Below are 22,599 nucleotides of genomic sequence, written 5' to 3' on the forward strand. Positions count from 1 at the left end.
AAGATTCATAAAACTTTTGTAAAAGTGTATTTTTATTGAATTTGTATCTTGTTCTGAACTCGATATATTTTCATTTTTAAGATGATGAAAAAGACACTTTTCGTTAGACCCTTATAGCTTATTGATAAAACATACTGATGAAAAATATTATAGCTTATATTATAGAAAAGTATTTAATATATATTTAAAAAAGTATGCATCTCCAAACATTTTTTCTGTACAGAACCAATAAAAACACTTTTGAATCATAAAAACCCTTTTACATAAGTTTTATTTAATTTGGGATTGTTTTAGGGGTAGAAAATGACACTGAACGATAATAGTAGCGAATTAATAAAATTCATGGTATTTCATAGTTCAAGATGACTGTGAAAAACAATGAGATCCGTTTTGGATTCTGTAATTAAAGATCAATTCATTTTTCGGCTTGAATTCATTTGTACAAATTATCATTTTTAAAAATGGCTTATCAATTAAGCTGAAAAAATATCTTGGTATTTACTTTGGTATTTCATTGTTTTGAGAAAATGCAAGTGCCCACATATATCGTGAATAAAAATATTGGAAATGGAAAAAAATTGAAAATCATCAAAAAATTTCACGATCATGTCAACATATATTTCATAACTTGAATTACTTTTCTTCCAAGTCTTCTCAACTCCAACATCTTGAAAGACTATTGAACTATTTATCGCTCTTTGAGAAGCCTCTTTGATAAATAAAGTAAACCTTTTCATAATATTATTTATGTCAGTCGAAAAAATGAGAAATCCGACGGGAAATTTGCAAAATAATAATTCCTCCCTCTCCCCGAACAAAATTTTTATCACCGTTCCGGCTCACAACCCAATAAAATTGAAATTTTTATTCCACAATTTAAACAGAACATTTGGTTGTATAGACCTACAACACTTATTGATTCGTTTATATAAAAGAAGTTTGTATCCGTAATTTTTTTTTCCTTTTCCAGATTTTATAATACGATACAAAAGTTAGTAATTAAGATTATGAATCTGTAGAATTTACAAATGAGTAAAACATAATTTGTGTCCCGTCAAAACAAAAGTATACTGGAATGGTTTTTTTTTTAAATTCTCAAAATTCTTTAACCACAAATTATCTTTAATTTATATGAACAAATTATTTTTATGAATCCTTTGAAGTAGCTGATAATCGTACTTAACGTAGCGAAAATTGCTCGTCATGATAGAAGATTAAGATATTGATATATTTCATTTGACAGACGATATCAGGGCCATTATAAGTCTATTAAATCAAATAAAAGTTCATAATTATAGCTAAAATCCTCAAATATCTTAAGTCATTCCACAAATTTGAATAGTAAGCCTATTATTTACTCAGATTTGGCTTAAAATTTAGAGCTATATTTATTAGTCTCTTCCGAAATCATTGAGCCAGGTTGTTTGAAAAGAAAAGGAGAAGAGTCAGCTACATAATTTATCCAGCATCCATTTTCTCATAACTTTTATGGTGGAAAAACATTTCATAGCTATTTACAGACACAGTACCTAATGGCTACTTATCACATTTGTACAATGTATCTCCATTCGTCCCTGATCATGGAGACTCACAATTTTTGCACGTACTTTTGAATGCCCTAAAAAATGGGCCAAACAGTGTCTGAGATCCACACTGGCCTCACTATCGTTTACCCTGATGCCTGCCCTAGTCGTGCAACCATCTTTTGGTGGGCTGATGAAATCCAGGATGACAATTTTAAGCTCATAAATGTGGATCATCAAGACATCCCGTGAGACAAGGACACCAAGCAAGTTCGCCCAATTCAAGGACCAGGTTGTGCGTTCGACAGGTCTCAACGGAGCTTTCATTACCACTCAAAATTGTTTTTAGAATTCTTACTAATGATCTTCGCTTTAAAAACCTCCTCAGCATATGGGTACCCCATTCTCTGTGAAATAAAAAATAAATTGGGTTTCTCTCTTTTTATTTTAACTCACCACAAATGCAAAATGTTTAATTAATAATCCTTTTAAACTACTTTATTATTCAATTTATATGTAAGTATTTACTATTTACGGTGATGTATAACTACCTATTATACTGTTCCAAAAGGAAATCAAGTGATTCATTACATTAATTACATTATTTAATCATTATATCGAGTTATTCTATTCAAATGTTTATAGCTCAATATGAAGCTTCAATACACATTAGATCGTATTTGAATGATTAATGATGACTAAGGAATATTTTTTTGGCTTGACATAGATTATATTTTTTAGTTTGTTTTCAATGTAATCTATTAGTTTAAAGCCTTTTTATAATAGGTGTGGTTATATTTGCATTCTTATCATTATAAAGGATTTGGCAAATTGATTTGCTTTGTGTGGTTTGGGTAGAAGTTCTATTTATGTAAGTTCTACTTGATGTGTTTTATTGTTAGGATTGTAAATTGTAAGCATTTCCGGTAAGTAAAAAAAAAAAGACGCGAAAATGTACATGGTAACCCTGATAATTTGTTAAATGTTTCAGAGGAGAGCAGCTTAGTTGTCATGACGTTTCATTAAACATTAGCTGTGAGATGAAGGAAATAAACACAAGTCCTACTCTGCATCAATATAAAAACAATCTTGAACAAAAATCAAGAAAAGGGGAAATCCCAATTATACTTCATATATACGAGGGTAGTTTGAAAAGTCCGTGCAAAATCCGAGAGGTGCCACTTAATGGAGCGTATCGAGGTTATGTTTAGTTAGTAGCATCTCTTGGAAGAACGCACACAAACCTTCAGCCAGAACGGTCTATTTCTTTTTGTTTGGCATTCGTTTGAATCTAATGGAATCGGGCGGAAGGATTATGACGACTGTCTTTTAGATTCACAAGGAATAATCCTCATGGACTATCTGGAAAAAGGTAAACTCATTACAGGTGCATATTATTTATTGTTATTGGACCATTTGAAAACCGAGCCTTAGAAAAACGTCAACGAATTGCCCACAAAAAGTCATTTTCCATCACGACAATGCACCAGCTCACACTTCAGAAGTTGTGGTCGCCAAATAAATGGAAATTGGGGTTCAACTCAAGATGCCCACAGCACTAATAATCTCAAACACTCTTCTGTCATCCATCACCATATCAGGGATTTTATCAATGATTTCTAGAGTAGTAACTTCAAAGGGTTATTCAGAACGTCACTTGTGCCCATATGGAACTCCAAAAATTTTAATTCCACTTATAAACTGTTCTAATCGAAGGTGCAGAGTCCCCTTAATGTTTATAAAACTTCTTTTTAGTATCCTGAGGTTTTTTACCGTTTATAAAATAAAGTTTAATCTACTGACAAAATTATTTTCCGTCCATTTTTTTAAAATCACTCCATTTCCTCGAATTTAACGAATGCCAAACAGAAAGAAATGTACCAATCTGGCTCAAAGTTGGTTTGAGTTATTATAGAGATGCTAATAACTACAAATGACCTTGATACGGGCCAGTAGTACCATTTATCGGACTTTGCACAGACTTTTCAAATGACTCTCTTTGCAGGCAAATATTTCATGAGGGGTATTGAGTCTGTTATAGTTTTTGTATTCAAATTTGTGTGATGAGTTAAGTTCCTTAAGAACTTAGCTACAGTTTAAATCCTTTATTTGATTTAAGTGACTTATATTAGACCCGATATGCCCCTTTTCAAATAAAAATCCCCTTATCATCCTTTTACAGTGGGAATCAATTTTGGCTACTTTGGGTACAATTTACAACGAATGCAATGGGTTCATAAGAAAAATTTATTAAAAAAATAGACGATGAGTAATGGAAAAACACACCAACAAGACAAAGTTTGGAAAAAAAAATTGAATTTCATTTATTTTTCTGCCTACTTATGAAATTATCATCAGGTAACATAGTAATTAGGCTATTAAAATGAAGAAAAATTAAAGTTCAATATGTGTATAAACATTTATTTGTAGAAAATCAAAGTATTTTGGTTTAAATTTTATCTTCATCAAAAAATCCTGTTAGTTTTTCAAAATAGGGAGACGTGATATTATTCCAAGCATTCCTCAAAATGTACCACTACTCATTCTTACTTCTGGGGAACTTTTCCCGATCTTTTCTATCTTGGTGTCCACACAATAGCTCTAATGGGTTAAAATCAGGAGATTCAGCCGGCCATTGCATAATTGATAAGATATGAGAGGCTTCTTTCTTTCCTAATATGTTTTTGCTGAGCTTGGATGTATGTTTTGGGTCGTTGTCTTGTTGAAAAACAAAGTTTCTTCCAATTAATCTCTGTCCAGAAGGAATGGCTTGCGTCTTCAGGATATAATGATAACCGTACTAAAGGAATTATTTGCTAGAGAGAAACATTAGAAATAAAATTAAACCCGACCAAAACAGCTGGATTTTTACAGACAAATAATTAATAAACAGTATATGGATCTATTTTTTTCATAATAATTTTATCAGGTTAAATTAAAAAATATTGATAAAGTCATACACATTGATGAAAATCAAGACAAAGTATTTTTTTCCAAACTTTTTCTTGCCAATGTACATTCTTACTTGCTTATGTGTTGTCGGTCCACATAGGCAGCTATTACTTCGTTTATAGCCCCTGACCGTTACTTTCCGTTATTTATAAGCACACACGCCCGTGGTCTCACTTTATACTAAGATGTCCTCTCCTCAAGAATGACAGAATAATGATAACCGCTTTAGAAAATAAACAAAAACATCTTTCAGTCTGCTAACAACCAAAAAAAAAACCCACACTAAAAAATGTTTATAATTTACAATCCTCCCTATTCGACATAATCAAAGAAATGTATTGCTTTTTTGAATAATTATTTTTTGTATGTGATTTTTAAGCAACAATGGAACGATTAGCGTATTTTTAAAAGCTTTGTGTCCGTAGTTTTTTGAGCCTATTATTTCAGTAGGGTGTACATATATACATCGTTAAGCTGGAATAAGAGAACTTGAAAATGATGACCATTATGACAGATGGTGCGTTTTGCTATACAGACATACATTCATATATATATATATATTGTATATGGACATCTATATCTCTTTGCAAATAAAGATAGTGGGGAAGCTTAATAAAGAGGTTATTGTCAAATCAAGATGAATGTAGATTTAATCAAATATTCCACTGATTAAAGCATTACGCATACTTACATGGGCACCAGTGCCACTAACTTCAAATAAAATGCTTATTTAAGAAAGTATGAGGAGACACATGAGCCATCGACATGAGGTATAGAAAGATACGTCTCTGAAATATATTTACAATTGGGGACGGGGCGAAATTATGGCCACGTCATAACGGGCGTTTGTAGATATTTTTTTTTCTCGAGTATCATGGCTGTTGCGTTTTTTTCGCAATTTTGCTTTTCTATATATAAATGGCAAATTTGACAAATAACTTTTTTATAACAGAGACAAAAAAAAAAAAAAAAAAATCAAAATTCATTACATTTAAACGAATAAAATCTCTTTTTTTAAATTAAACATTTTTTTTTGTAGAGACAAAAATATTTTTGAATTAAACTTTTTGAGAAGAGACTCAATTTGAACGAATAAGTTTTTTATACTAGAGATAAAACAGAAATAAAATTACACGAATAATTTTTTTTTTCTTGCTTCAAAAAACTTTTTAATTTCAATTTTAGTAATTAAATTTTCTGAAAAGATAAAAAAACTATTAACATTTCGCCAAAGTGGAGAATCAATGATACTTTCACTCCTATGATTACGATGTTACTGATATGAGATGAATTGAATTCAAAACTTATTGTTTAACGTAAAAAAAAACAACTCTTGTTTTAAAACCTTCCTTACTCAAAATTTAAGCTCAAACAACATATACATTCTACATTTTATGTACACTTATTCCATTTTGAGATGAAAATATGTTCTTTCTATAAAAGGAGATAAAAAACAAGACTGACATGCTCATTACATTCTATCAGATAAGATTCAAACCTGCATACGACTCTATTCATCAGATTCAAACATCGATATGATTACATATTTTTCTTTTTACAGGTACTTCTACATCTAGGGGCAAAACAGGACTCCCTTCTATCTTTCAAATATATTTAAATATGGGGTGTGTAAACATAAAATCAATCTTGAAGAAAAATTAAGAAATAGAGAAAATACACATTTATTTTTTTGCTTAATATGCATATACATATTAGCTTGTTTCGAAATAATTGAGACAGGTTTATTTAAAGGGAAAGGAGAACAGTTAGCTACAAAATTCCATCAGCATTGATTTTATCATGACTTTTATTGTGGAAAAACATTCCTCCTTTATTCAGAGACTATATAGCTAATGCCCACAAACTACATTTGCACATGTTTATCCATTCGTTGCTGAAGATGGAGACTCACAATTTTCTCATGTACTTTTTGATACCCTAAAACTGGTCGATACAGTATTTGAGATCCACACCAACTTCATCTATCATTTACCATGATGCCTGACTTAGTCTTGCAAACATTTTTCGATGGGTTGGTGAGCTCCAGGTTTGCCACTTTTAATCTCGAGAAAGGTGTCTCATCAGGACGTCTCCGGGAGACAAGAAAACCCAATAACAACGCCAAAGTCAAGGACCTGGTAAAGAACAGACTCCGGTTGACCGTTCAGGAGGTCTCAGTGGAGTTGTCCCTACTACACACAGCGTTTTTTAGAATCATGACTGATGATCTCCACTTCAAAAACCTCCTCAGCGTGTGGGTACCCCCTTCTCTATCTCAGGCCAACAAGGAAGTGAAGTGCAGTTTTTAATGTGGAGAAAGGTGGAAAAAATCAAAAAGAGTCCCTAAAGCCTGTATATCAATTTCTGTCACCGAATTCAATTCCATCATCGGAAGTACCTGTTCTGGGATTACGATTTTGATAGCCATGAAGACCTCCCACGTGGAGTTCAGCGGGTGATGAAGTTAGTGAACAAAGGGGGGAAAAAAAGGTTATAAAAATAAATTATAATCTATTGGGTATTTGGTCAAAATTAGCTATTCCCCTGTGCAGCAATATCAAGATTGCGAATCCCTTGTTCAAACTATAAAATGAAGATCTTAACTATTATCAATTCCACATTTGAACAGATGATGTTACCTTGGTATCTATTGAACAAAGGAATAAATAAATAAGTCGTTATATATTTGATATTACCAAAATGTTGTGCATGATACCATTTTGTTTAATATAATTTACGCAGTCATCAAATTAAATAGCTTTTTTTTTAAATCATGATTTTTTATACAACTTATATCTTACATTGGGGTCCAATATTTCAAATAACTTAAATAAAAGAAAGTCGAATCTTTTTTGATTGCTTATTACAATCTTACCTTATCCAACATAGATTTGCAATTCAATGTCAAAAACCTGTCTAATCTTGTTATTTTCTTTATCTAGATAAAAAATTCAATGGAAGTGAGATTGAAATTTCATTTTGGTTGAATGCTGTGTAAATAAATGAAGAGTAACTGTACAATGTACTGATCGTGCAAAGGTTTTAAGATTAAAATGAACGAATTAAACAAAGATGTATATTTCTGTATACATTTAATATGCAAAACATTTTAATAAATAAAATTAATCTACATATACATACATATATTAAATGTAAATATCTGTGTATATTTGTCCTTGAATCACGGCCAAATAAATGTATGGATTTTCATGAATTTTTTTACTTAGGTTCTTAGGACTCAAGAAACGGTTCTGCTAACAATTTTTTTTGGTCTTCAAGGCCATGTCGGATTCTCAATTACATTTTTTTAGCATTTCACCTCTACAACCTGAGGTGTTTTTTGGATATTATAAGGGTTCTTAATGCTCAGGAAAGCGATGGTGGAAGAATTTAACCTGCCTCAGGGACCAACAGCCCACAAACCGTGGGTGGTCGTTTAGTTCTGCATATTGGAAGGGGTTCTTGGTACTTAGAAATACGGCGGAGGTTGCAGTTTAAATTGTTTTGTTCCTTGATGCATAGGGAAGAAGTGGCAGAGAAATTGAGCTGGCCTTGGGCTCAGTACTCCACCTGAACAATTTGTGGGCTGGTGTGTATTATAGAATATTAGAAGGGTTCCTTGGTGCCTAGAAACATTCCCGCGATAGAGTTTAAACTGTACTTTGGGCCTACACTTTAACTGTACGTCCTGAGAGGTGGGGTGTATTTTAGGTGGGTTTCTTGATGCTCAGGGACGTGGCGGCAGACGGTTCCTTGTTACCTATAAAGACGGTGATGTTAGAGTTTAAACTGTATTTTGGGGCAGTACTTCACCTGTACAACCTAAGATGAATATTAGGAGGGTTCCTTGATGCTCAGGGAAGAGGCTGCGAGACTGTCAGTTTGACCCAGAATACCCAGAATAAAGCAATTCATTCCTCATCATGTGAAAGAAGAGTGCCTATATGATGCCTCTATAATGCCTATTACTCATAAAAACAATTATGAGAAAAATTCTTAGGATTTTATGTTCCTAATTTTTGTTTGATATTAAGCAGAGGAGTTCTTAATTAATTATAATTTCGTAATGTCCCGGACAACGCTGTGGAAATCTATTCTAGTATTAATTATATTAAGGATACTTTATCTTTAATAAGACCAAAGATAGAAGCAATAATTTGCAAAAGGTGCTTTTGATATAGGCATATGACATAACATCCCACTACTTATTGACAGAGTAAATTAAGGCCTCAACATTTGGGTGTCGAATTCTGAAGGCCTGGGAATCTATTTGCCACAAGATACTTCAATCCAGGGGATTCATATCTGATATTTGTGGAGGCAAAGGATTTAACTATAATTTAACAGAAACTAATAAGGCTGTTGGAATTTATGCTTTTTACTAGAAAATTTAATATTTCATTTTTTTTTCAAAAAACTTTAATTTTTGGTGAATTGCTATGGATTTTAGAATTTTTTTTTTAATAAATTTAATATTTCAATTTTTTTTCCATAATAATTAATCTTTTCTGAAGAGGCTTTCTGTAACTTTTTCAAAAATTTAATTTTTTGTAATTAGCTAATGATAAATTTTTGAAAAAATTTCAAAAAATATGTTTTTTGGAAAAAAATTAAAAGGATTAAATTTTTTCGAACTGCAGAGTTATCAAGTTTTAAAATTTTTGCTTCACTCAGTAATTATAGTTTATTTTTCAAAAACATACGAGTACTTTTATGCCATATAATGCATTTGATGATTGTTTTTTTTTGTTTTTTTCGTTACCCAACTTATCATAAAACTAAAGCTTTATTAAATAGTCGTTTAGAAAATACTAAAGCTCAGATCCTACGACTACATCAATAAATATAATATTAAGGGAAATGACACTCGTTCACAGTTTTGAGAAAATATCAAAAGCGTTTGAATATCTTGCAGATAATCTATGGAATTTTTTATACAGAATACATAACTTTCGCATATTTACTCATTGGAGAAAAGTACATACAACTGCTATAGTAATATAAAAATTAGTGATGGAAAGATTAATCGGAGTCGGAGAATTGTGTGTTTTTTCTTAGCATGGAGAAAATAATGCTTCATTTGCAATTCCAATTCTCATGTGTTATTGTTTATTACTGGTATTTTACTATTTATTACTTTAATATATAAGTTACGAAAAAAATAGCCCCCCCCCCCAAATTATGTAATTTTTGCTTTTTACTTTTATATTAGAAATTAAATTTTTGATTTTTTTTTTCCAAATTTTTTAAAACAGCTGGGAATTTTTGAATTTTTTTAAACAATAAAACCTGGATGTAAAGTTCGTACCTACAAGGTCGACCCAATATTTTTGACACTTGATATTATTCCACATAATGGCCATTAGGTAGCATTAAATAACTATAGCTTTTTTTTTCAAAGTATTGGGCCTGTAGTTGAAAACACGTGGTGCTGACAGCAATATAATCCAATGACTTTAACCCATCCAACCAGTGGAAAATAATAACCGCGGTTATGATGGTTTACGCCAGTTCTAAGGGTTGCAATATCAGGAAGGATGCCCTCATTGTTAGAAACACAGTCAAGACCATCAGGGTCATTTGTCATTTCTTTTAGCCAACAAGTCCCAGATGTGGCTGTCCAATAACTTTGAGGACTACACCAGCCCCAACATCTGGCCTCCCAACAGCTCCGACTGCAATCCCTGTGACTTCTTCTGATGGGGCGCAGTGGAACGGGACACCAACACGGTGACCTAGTTAAAGGAGCGCATCATCGGGATTTTAACTAGTTACCCAGGGACCATGTTGAGCGTGCCTGCAAAAGGTTAAGGCTGGAATAGGTCATCATTACTGAGGGTGTTTACTTTGAGTATAATTCAAAGCCAGAAGCAACACCTTTCAAATAGTTTTTGAATGTTTTGATTTACTAAATTATTAAAGATTTTTATCATTGTTTTTTAAATTTTTGAAAAGGGTCAAAAATATCCTGTCGACCCTGTAAATGTAATATAAAAACACAAAAAGGAGGCGGAAAATGGCACATGGCACTGTTTCTAAGAGATGTTTGTGGCAAAATTAGCAAGAATGAATAGGCAAAAATGTATATTATTAGTCTTTTTGCAAACTGTATTGATTGCAGACAAAAATATTTTTAAATCAAACGAATCAAGGATTTTGAACAAAACATATTTTTACAATGTGATCATTGATTCTTTTTTGCCACTTAACAATAATTCACTTGACTTCAAATGAAGACAAAAATATTTTTATTAAAAATGTACAATGTATCTATTTATACCCCACATCATGGAGCAGTAAATTTCTTATCTTTTTTGTAACTTTATGAATAGACTGTAATTATTCTGCTTACAAAGAACTCTTTCTTTTGAATTTTTACACATGTGCGAATTGCATTATTTTTTTTGTATTAATTAAATTCTATTTATTATAAGAATAGTCTACCTACACCCCCTTTTCTTCTCCTGTTCAATTAGAACTTGTTCCTGGGTTTAAATTATAATTTATCTATCAATCAAATAATATGTGCAAAAACATTTATTTTGAATAGCTCCTCGCTATGATGAACTTTCAAACTCAATAATTCTCTGAAAAAACATGCTATACAATTATGCTTCTAATTCATTAGTTATATTTACAAAAAAAAGAAAAAAGAAACTGCAGATGTTTTATATTAATGAAACAAATAACATAATTTATTTTTCAGTATGGTGGTCTACGATAATGGGAAAAATATTTGATGGATCCATGATCGATTCCATATACTCACATAATATGTTTCATTTCCAATTACTACTTAATGAATGATGTTACAAGTAGATATGGGTTGATAACAAAATATTTTCCTATCCAATCTTTTACTTATGGTTTGAAATCCCTTAAAGTATTGATTTTGTTTTACCAAAATCTGTATGTTTCGTTTAGCAACATATTCATATCATAAAGATACAGTCATTAATTTCTTGGGGTTGCCCTACTTGATTGAAAAGGCTGACTCGTGAGAGACACATGAACAAAAATATTTCAGTTTTAAAGTATAGATTCATCAATTTGATCTTTCATCCACGTGATTCCTTCACCACCTCACAGTCCTTGTCAGCGCCAACGCTCTCGTTTTGGTTGAAGAAGATCAGCAAAATCATCGTCCCGTTGGATATCAGGAGCCCCAACGTCATGACCGAGACCAGAAACTTGGCTGTGTAGATCATCAAGACTTCTTCCTTCTTGTAAGCTAAGAAGTGGTCGTTTTGGCAGTTGTATACCATGTTTACGGTCCACTTCTTCTCGTCAAGAAAGTTACAGAATTCCTTGAGGAGGTTCAATAATTAGGAATCAACTTCAGGTTGGTTTTTACAACCCTCTGGACTTTCCACGTGCTGTCTTCGCGGTTTTTACAAGTACAGTCGTAGCCGGGGTTTGTTCTTTAACAAGACACCAAACCTCACATTTCATGTTAAAAAAAAAACCAGTAAAATTAAAATTATCATTGTTATAGCGCTTTAAAAAACGTCTCAATTTACCTGCACATCTGTGTATTAGTAATGGGATGATTAATTAGAATCTGGAATCGGAAAATCGCATATTTCTCTGGTAATGGCATCAAGATCAGCATCGGAAAAATAATGTTTAATTTGTGATTTCAATTCTTATTTATGAATGCAATTGAACTCTTTTTCACTTTTCTATGTTATGAAAAATAATTACTCCCACAAAAAAAAAACGTTTTTTACTAGAAAATTTATTATTTGAAATTTTTTTTTTAAAATTTAATATTTGAAATTTAATTTAATTTTCTGTGAATAACTCAGTATTTTTGAAATTTAATTTAATTTTCTGTGAATAACTCAGTATTTTTGAAATTTTTCTCCAAAAATTAAATATTTTAATTTTTGTCAAAAAATTTTATATGATAAATTTTATTTTTGTAATTTTGTTAAGAACAGCTGTGGATTTTTGAAATTCTTTCTAAAAATTTTATTTTCGATGAACACTTGTGGATTTTTGAAAAAAATTAAATATCAAATTGTATTTTTTAACTACTATTTAAAATATTAAAAAATTGGAATCAGCATCCGGAATTTTTACAAGAATCCCATCGGAATCGGATTTTTGTTAAGAATCACCCCATTACTAAATTTTATTCTAAATCAGATTGAACTCATTTGATTGGGCTCATAAAAAAGATAGGGTGGCCTTGAGTATTTGTTGCAGGAGTTTTATTAGTAAGTGCATGTTGGACTCAGAGTAAAATTAAAGATCAACATAGGAGTGATTCTTGCCAATGTTGAAGTATATTTCCTTTTTCTTCTCCGTTGCCAATGCTGTTTTTAGCTGATTTAATAAAATATCATGATAGTTATGATTCTCTCCTTCAAAACACTCTTCAAATTGTCAGGGTTACCATGTTAATTTTTAGGTTTTTTATAACATACTCAAAGTGCTTACAATTTTCATAATTAAAGATGACCATTTAAAAAAAAAAAAAGATTTTGATAGAAGACAAATTTGACAAACCTTGCTAATGAATAAATCTTACATTGGACCAGGCAGGGAAGCTTTGTTTCGTAATCCTTTTAAGAAGTATATAAGTCATAATAAGGATCTTTTGAGAGCACAGTCAGAGGAAGCTGACCCAAAGAGGATGGAGAGTGGTGGGGTATATAAAATTGGATGAGTTACAAAATGATGCCCTCATTTTGGTAAATGTAATGCATTTAAAAAATGCGGTGTTTAGTTTGTTCTGAAAGACCTGTTTACATTTTTCCATTTACTAAAAAGCATTCAGAGTCCTCTTATTTCTCAATAATCATGTTGGCTAAATTATAGGCCCATTACAAATTCGCTGCCTACAAATAAATCGATGAAAAAGAGGTGTATAAGTACTTGTAGGTTAAGTGAAAAGATAGAAGAGGATCAACACTAAATATTGTAAAAACAAATCATTCCAAAAATAAGTACGGGGAAATGTTTGAGATAATTCAAAAAATGGAAAAAGGCTTTGAATTGTACATTTTTCTATTGTTAATTTTCTCAGCTTTCGAACGGTATATTAATTTTTTTTTATGAAGTATTCAAAACGTGGATACTTCCGGCAGGGAGATATGAGGTGACTAACAACGAGCAGATACACCAACGTCAAAGTTTTTGACCGTCTTTTAAGACTTTTTTAGGCAGAATATTCCAAAAAAGTGTGGCGGCAAACTATTCCAAGTATGTCATTTTAAAAAAATTGTGAAATTGGTAGAAAATGAAATAAACTAGAGTCATTTAAAATTTCAACTGCACATTTGACGCACCCTGTATACATAGAGTTGCATTCAATATGTCCTTGAAAGTTGGTGCGTTTTTTTGCAGGGGATTTCTGAATATTTTTTTTTTTCTAAACTGATAGAATTATTATATAGTAATTGAGGAGGGAGCATCTAAGTATAAAGTAATAACAAGTGTGTGCAACTCATAAAAACAAAGAATAACAATGAGCGTTTGCTCAGGAGTTGTAGGTGTAAGTTTTTCCTGGATTCGGTGTAGAAATGACAGCTAAATTTTTTTATTGTGAGAATTAACACGTTCATTTTCAATATTATTTTTTACTAGTGAAAGGACGATACAAAAAAAAAAAAAAAAAAAAAAAAAAAAAAAAAAAAAATCCCGATATCGATGCGATTCTAGTTAAAATTCCCAATTTCGATTATTCCAATGCCGACTCTTTCATACACCTTTCAAATAATTGTTAAAATATTCAATTTTCCCATTTCAAATATTGAAGGGGGGCTTGTTTTTTTTCAAAAATATATCCAAAATTAAAAAATTAAAAAAAAAATTGAAAAAGTAATCCTTGGAAAAAAAAGTTCAAATATACAATTTGATGTTTTTTTTTTCTTCAAAAATCTACAATTATTGTCAAAAAATTATCAAAATCCACATATATTTATCCAAATTTAAATATTTTGCAGAAAAATTAGGGAAATCCACAGTTTTTCACAAAAAATAACTGTTTTTTTTTTTTAATAAAAAAATTCAAATAATACATTTAATATTTTAATTTTTTTTCAAAAACTGAAAATATTACATTTTTTGGAGAAAAAATTTAAGAATATATATTTTTCTGGCGAAAATTATATTTTTTGAAAAATTAAATTATAATTTCAATATTAAATTTTCTATTAAAGGCAAAAATTATTTAATTTTTTTTTTTTTTTTTTTTTTGGGGAGGCTATTTTTTTTTCATAACTAAGAAAAGTAATCAATGGTTATACCAGTAATAAAAATGAATGAACATTAAACATTATTTTCCGGTTTGGATCCCGATTCTAGAAAAAACACCAATTTTCCAATTCCCGATTCCGATTAATTGTCCCATCACTAGTTTTTAGTCAACGGCAGGTCATATTTTATGAATAGCTCTTTACACATATCTATATACTATATACGTATTTTGTTTAAATACTAATATCATATATTACGTATCAGAATATTAAGAAAACCTTTTCGATAAGTACAAGTATATAGCGTGATTTTAACTTTGATTGCCTTTGTCTCCCCCCCCCCTCCTCCCACCTTGACATATGCATGTATCTAAATCTATATGTGTCTTTATTTCCTCAATTAATACAATTGCATTGAATGCAAATCTAATCAGTCCTGGCAAAAAAAATCAAGAAAAAAACTAGTTTTCCATTCATATCCCGCTTTTAAAAGTAAAAAAAAGAACCATACCTACATATCCCAAAAAGAGGCATGTAATTATGACAACACCTTACAGGAAAAGAGGCAAAAAAACGTTCAAGTGTTCTCGGTCATTATATCAGGATGTCAAAACATTGGAGTAGCTAATTATCTACGCTTTAAGTAAGTAACTTTACTTTTTGTCTTATCAAATTTAGTATATAAATTAATCAAAAGAAAAGTTTTGGAAAATGGTACACATTACCTTAAATCATGCTAATCATCATTACATGACTTAAAAGAGGGGAAAAACAATCCCTATTTGCATTGTACACGCATATACTACTCATGTTATTTTTCAAATGACCCTTCCATATACCTAACTAGTTACTATTAATTACTCATAAACATACAAAGTTGGGGTAATTAATCCTAAGCATTTTTTAGTGAGCGATTTTAAATATAAAGTGTAACCACGATCGTGTTTACTCATAAATACATAGTTAAGGCTAAGGACTTGCTTGAGAGCACTGATGTAAATCTCGTCAAATTTTTAACTCATCCCTTTTTTGAAATTGATAATCTGAAGAATGAATTTTCTTTTCCTTAGCAGTTGTCATTAGTTTTTAATTCTTGAAGCAGTGAACATCCTTTCTTAAATAGATTCAAATATATTCAAAACCTGATTGAACATTCATATGTGCTGATAAAAGACGAAGCCTAATCCTGAAGTATCTGCCAATTACATAGACAAATGACAAATACTTAGATTGAACCTTGACTATTGCCGTCAAAGCCGTACGATGCTCCCAAAAGTTAAGCTTGGGATGTTGGAAGCATCTCTTGGATATTTGACAGTAAAAATAAACTCCTTGGTTCAGTTTACCAATGGGCATTTTGTCCTACTCCGAGACTATCACCTTGTTCACTATGTCGTGGGTGTGGTTTAAGATAAAGAACCAATATATCTGGTTTATGAATGTCCTAATTTTATCATTGTGCGGACACAGTTTTTTTGGACAATTTTACACCTTTTCAAGGACATTCCTTCTCCATGCTCTTAATGAATTCTGTTTAGGGGGGGGGCTGGCTGAATTATGCATTATCCCTAGAATACGTTCAGGAGGGACTGCATTAGAAGACCTAACCAGCAAACTATTGTGAAGGCCCTATAAATTAGAGCTATTTTGACATGTGCCCGTACCAATTGATTTTTTTTATTTTATTCTTAGCAAGAAATGAGTTATGGTACAAACTGCCCGATTTACGGCAGGAGGCATGTGCAAAAGTCAAAAAGTGTTTTGGGATTCCCATAGAAATGCTTAATTTTCATTACTTAAATAGTGGAAGCCAATTTGACGTCACTTATATTTAATGTGGATAAATTCGCAATCTTTGATCCAGTTTAACAAAAATTCCAATACGTTTTCAAAAATTCAATTGCGGCTTGCAAGTCATTTAAGGAAACGGAAGATAGATATCCGGCTCTTTTCCCCAAATATTGTTCAAATTATCAGGGGAACCACGTTAACTTTCGGTTTCTTTTTTTAGCACACCATTAGATCATATTATTTTCAACTATGTAGTTATTTCTGTACTCAGTTTCTCATCGTAAATATTATTCCCCCTTTTCCCTTCCTTAAATGCAAAAAGAATCGAAATGGACAAAATAAATCTTAATAATATGTAGAATAAAAGAGATTATATTATTTTTGCACCAAATAAATAACAATATATAAACATATGTAGTACATGCATTCGTATCTACGAAATAAAATATTTGCAAATTGTATTTTTACACGTATGTATGTTTATATTATTATATAGGAGCAAGTAATTGAATTGAGTAAATTAGTGTGACAAATAGGACTGCTAATTGATTTGACAGGAAAGAGAGCTGATTTGTTAGTGGTGACGATGATAGGGATCAATAGTGGATATATTTTTTTAAATTACCTTGACACCCGTTTGAAACTGCGGAAATTATTAGTTGTTTTGCGAATATCGCATTTACTTCGTAGATTGTTGAGGATTGATTATTAACTTTGTAAAAATTAATTGAAGACAATAATCTAATTTATCCATCAGCGTAGAATCCAGAACTCTTAGTCATCTGAATTCTGAAATATCTGATTATCATGGTAATTTGGGACTATTATCATTCAGAGTCATTTTTACTAATAAAACAATCACCAATTTATAAATAAGATGAATAATACCTATCTAAATTGTTTTGTATGATTAAAAAGTGTGATTTTTGATTTTGTATCTTGTTCTGAACTTGATATATTCCCATTTCTAGGCTGACAAATGATGAAAATGACACTCTTCTTTAGACCCTTATAACTTATTCATAATATATAGTGATGAGGAATATCCTAAACTTATATTATAGAAAAGAAAGCAATATATATTTTAAGAGAAGATCTATTTAAAAAAATATTTTTCTATCTTACAAGTTATGATATTATTCCTCATCACTATGTATTATGAATAAGTTAGAAGAGTCCACTGATATTTAAGTGTTAGAGACTAAGATATAATGATCAATATATTGAAACTAGCTGAGATATATGTACCTATTAATAAAAATGATTAACTTTTGCTAGTACAACGCATGGGCGAAATTTCAAAAATCCACAGATGTTCATAAAAATTTCTAAAATCCACAGATTTTTTTCTTTCTTTTTTTAAAGTTATTTCAAAAATCGATAGTTATTTACAAAAAAATAATTTGTTGAAAAATAATATCAAAAAATAAATTTTTCGGAAAATAATATCAAAAAATAAATTTTTGGAAAATAATTTCAAAAAATAAACTTTTTGGAAAACAATTTCAAACAACCTGCTAATAACCAAAAATTGAATTTTTTCAAAAAAAATTATTTTTTTTTCATGTAAATTTTTTTAATTCTTACAAAAAAAAATTATAGTAAAAGGAGATATTCCTGTTTTTTTTTTGGGGAGGGGAGGCGGGTGCTACAGCCCCTCCCCACAAACCCCTTGCAACCCTATTTGATACTCTCCGCGGGTGAACATGCAGATATAGAAAAAATTGAATTGATAGAACATAAATTATTATATTTGCACGTTCTTGTTTATTTTTTTTGTTTTCATTTCGAATAATAAGCAAAAAAAAAAAAAAATATTAGTGAAAATGTTTATATATAAAATATATACGAAACAGAGGCTTCATAGCTGAATGTTATATGTTATTCAGCTGTTGAAACAATAAAGGTAAAATAATGGCAGAAAACTTGATAACAAAGAATGATGATCCTCTGTAGTTGCAATCATTATTGCTCCAAGATTTTCTACTTTGATGGCTTGGATCAAGATTTTGCTGATTGAAAGAGCATATTCCAGTACTCGATTGTTCATTTTACGGATTTTCGAAGGGAGTCCAAATAATAATATTTGTAGAGATAACAAATTTCTTTATGATCCTTGGAACTTTATGTGCCATGAAATTTCTTACAAATTTTGAAAGCCGGGCAACTGGTTAAATTATCGCATTAAAAATTTGAACTAAATCTTACAAAAGAAAGTAAAAATAAATGCAGCCTGAAGAAATTGAAATTGGGCTGTAATTTTTTTTTCGCAACCCTGTATTTGGAGATGGAGATCTTAATTATGGTGATTCATAGCAGAATGTGATGTATATTGCCATTTTGTTAATTAATAAAAACCTTGATGAGCTATATAACTATTTATACTTTTTAGTGATCAAGAAGCTTGCCGAAATATATTTTCAATTCATTCAAACTTCTTTTTTTTAATGGTCTTTTAAAATATATTCGACATACAGGGTGAGGACTCAAAAATTAGAATCTTCTTCAGGGGCGTCTAGCCTCCGTTCTAAAGGTCTAATAATTTTTTATTTGACGCCATTCAAAAGAGCTGACAAAAAGCTATAATTTCATGTTTGTTTTGTTTTTGCACGATCAAAAATGTTCGAGTAATAAGCAAAACGGCACAGGTTGTGCAATGTCTTCCGTGCGAAGGTCGAACCAAAGGAGATCTTGGCCATTATCAACGCATCCCTGGCCATCTTCTACCATACCAGGAAGGTGATGAACAACTCTGACACGTTTTCTAGGAAGTCTGAAAGCAGAGACCATAACAGGAAGAGGAGTGCCGAGTTCGTGGCCTTGGGTAAGAAGAACACTGAGAAGGGCCCTACGAAATCCACAAGATGGAGACATACCTCGTAACCATCAACGAATATCTGGGCCTGAAGAACATTGTCTGAACCCATCAAGATTTACTTCGACAAGAAGATCTTCACAGTGGACGCTGTTTTTAACAGGAGAAATAATCTTGGTTGAATTAAGAACTTCGGTCGAGGGAACCTTCAGGACAAACATCCGGCTCAGGTCATGGTTCTCGTCGTTGTGGCGTCTGACGGTAGCAAAATGCCTCCCTACTTCTTCAAGGCCAATGAGAATGTCATCACGGACGTCTAATGCAAGGCCCCCAGGTACTTTCACCAGGGATTACTATGTGTTTACCCAAGACGGTGCCCTGGCACACCCACCCAAGAAGGTGCAAATTTTCTACATAAAGAACATGGCTTCCTTCTGGCTGACAAACTTCAGGCCTTCATCCACACCTTGACGTGAATCCCTTGACATTGAAGTTTTGTTCATCTTGGAGGCAAGACGAACAAGACTTCTCACCCGAATGTTGATGCACTGAAGGTCATTATTACGAAGAGTGGAACAACTTGTCCTCGGACGTCATCAAGGCCATTTGTGCTTCTGTTCGTCCCCATATTGAAGCCATCATTCAGAATGGAGGGAGACATATTGAATAAAAAGTGTATAAAAGTTTGAATTACCAACTTTTGCTTTAAAAGTTTGCCAAAAAAGTGGCATAAAATAAAAATATGTAGAAGTGAAAATGGGTTTTTATTTTTCTAATTTTTGAATCTTCACCCGGTAAATATAAGCCATATCCATTATCTATAAAGAACAAATTTAGCCTTTTTATATGTAATTAAATTCCTGGGGTTTGAGTTAAATATCAACTCCATAAAAAGTTAAGCTCTACCACAAGCACCATCTCCAATAATGATAATAAATAATTCAATGACTCATGAGACATAATCAGGCTCGATATAGAAATACATAAATGTTCTCTTACAGAATTAGCACATTTTATATTCTATCTACATACAGGCCTAAGGGATTGGTAATATATATTACAATTTACAACATACATATCTCTAATAATATATCCTCTTTTTTCAAATGTTAATGAAGTAACGTTTGTATAATCCAACGAAGCGCAACAGAATATCAATGGTTTATTATGTGCACATACCGGGTAACAAAAAAAGAATTTACACACTCATATAATTCCAAATTTTGAGATTGTGAGGGACTGATTTTATGAATGTCGGGGAGGCTGAGTTTTGAAATTATTATTAAAAAAACAAAACAAAAAATACTAATAATTTTTTTTGAAACAAATTCACAAAAAATTTAATTTTTTGGAAAAAAATTTCAAAAATCCACAGCTATTCACAAAATTAATATTTTTGGAAGAAATTGCAAATATTAAATTTTTAGCAAAAATATTTCAGAGACCCATAGTTATTCCCGGATAATTAATGTTTTTGCAAAAATGACTTAAAATTAAATCTCAAATATTAAATTTTTTGAACCAAAATTCCAAAACCCACAGCTATTTATACAAAATTCATTTATTTTTAAAGAAATTTCAAAAATGTAATTTTAAATTCAAAATTCAGGAAAAAAATTCCAAAAATTCCCATCTAATTACAATTAATAAAAAAATTTTGGACAAAAGTTAAAAATATATTTCAAATATTAAACTTTTTGGATAAATATTTCCTAAATCTACATTTATTAACAGTAAATTAAATTTCTTGGAAAAAATTACAAAAATTAAATTTTTTTGACATTTTTATCAAAAATCCATGCTATTTGCAAAAAAATAAATTCAAATATTAATTTTTTTGTCAAATTTGTATGAAAAATCCAAAGGCATTTACAAAAACTAAATTCAAATATTAAATTTTTTCCTCTACTGCGAAATTTCCGAATGACGAATTTTTTCTTAGTAAAGAGCTAAAATTTCTATTTTATTTTTTTTTTTTGGCCGGGGGGACTACAGTCCTTATAGCCAACCCCCTTCAAATACCCCTGATTCTATCAACGAGATATCAGTTGTCAGCATTTTTATTTTATTCAGTTAAGAATAGCATCCTGGTAGGACACAGGGCTCCAGGTCACAACATAAATTACTGTGGGTCAGTCTACAACTCTAATTTCAAAACTATAAGACGAAGTGGTTATAATATAAGGAAGGAAGTTAAAAGATTATGACATGTGATAACATTTAAAAGAAAGATGGTAGAGAGAGAACAAAATCACCCAATCATTATTTGGTAAAAATATCAACTTCTGGGAGATGTTAAAGTAGCCATCCTATAGCTCAGATCTTAATCATCTTAATTATTCCTTATGACCACATGTTGAGATAAAGACATGTAGAAAAGGAATCTATGTAAGTGTGGAGGAGTCAATGAAGGCAAGTGTTGACCAGGCCTCTATTGAAATGAATCCGAACTACATAGGTAAATCATGTGTCTATTTCCGTAAAAGTATTACGAAGGTCGTTTGAAAAGTCCGTGAAAAGTCAGAGAGATGGCAATACTTGTGCGTTTTGAGGTTATGTGTAGTCAGTAGCAGCTCTTGGAGAAACACACACCAACTTTTAGCCAGATTGATCTATTTCTTTCTGTTTGGCATTCGTTTGAATCGAAGAAGTGGAGTAATTTTCAAAAGATGGACGAAAAAGAGTTTCGTATTTTGATTAACATTTACTTTATGAAAGGCTAAACACCTCAAGAGACTAAAAATAAGCTTGATAAACAATATGGGGACTCTGCACCTTCGATTAGAACCGTTTATAATTGGTTTCAAGACATTCACCATAATCATTAACAGCCGATTCCTCGATTCAAACGAATGACAAATACAAAGAAATTGACCGATCTGGCTTAAAGTTGGTGTGTGTTATTCCAAGATATGCTACTAATTAAGAATAATCTCGATATGCGCCAGTAGTCCCACATCTTGGACTATACACGCACTTTTCAAATGACGCAAATATTATCATAGTATCAACCGTTGGTAACATAATTGAATGTAGAAATAGCTGACAGGTTTGATGATAGTTTTGTATAAAGTAATATTTTTGTAACATATATGTATTATACGTAATATAGGAAATATTCTAGAATAATGAACAAACCATGTACATTTTTAGTTTTCTCCCCCTTAGGTATAAAAAAATCTTTAAACAATTTTTATGATAAGTACATTGTAGATAAATAGTTTTTATACAACTCTCATAACATGAAAAACACAATACAAAAATTCACTAGACAGTGCATATGTATGTATATTAAAAAAAAAAGAAGAAGAAA

This window comes from Lepeophtheirus salmonis, chromosome 5, assembly GCF_016086655.4.
Source record: "Lepeophtheirus salmonis chromosome 5, UVic_Lsal_1.4, whole genome shotgun sequence".
NCBI lineage: Eukaryota > Metazoa > Arthropoda > Copepoda > Siphonostomatoida > Caligidae > Lepeophtheirus > Lepeophtheirus salmonis.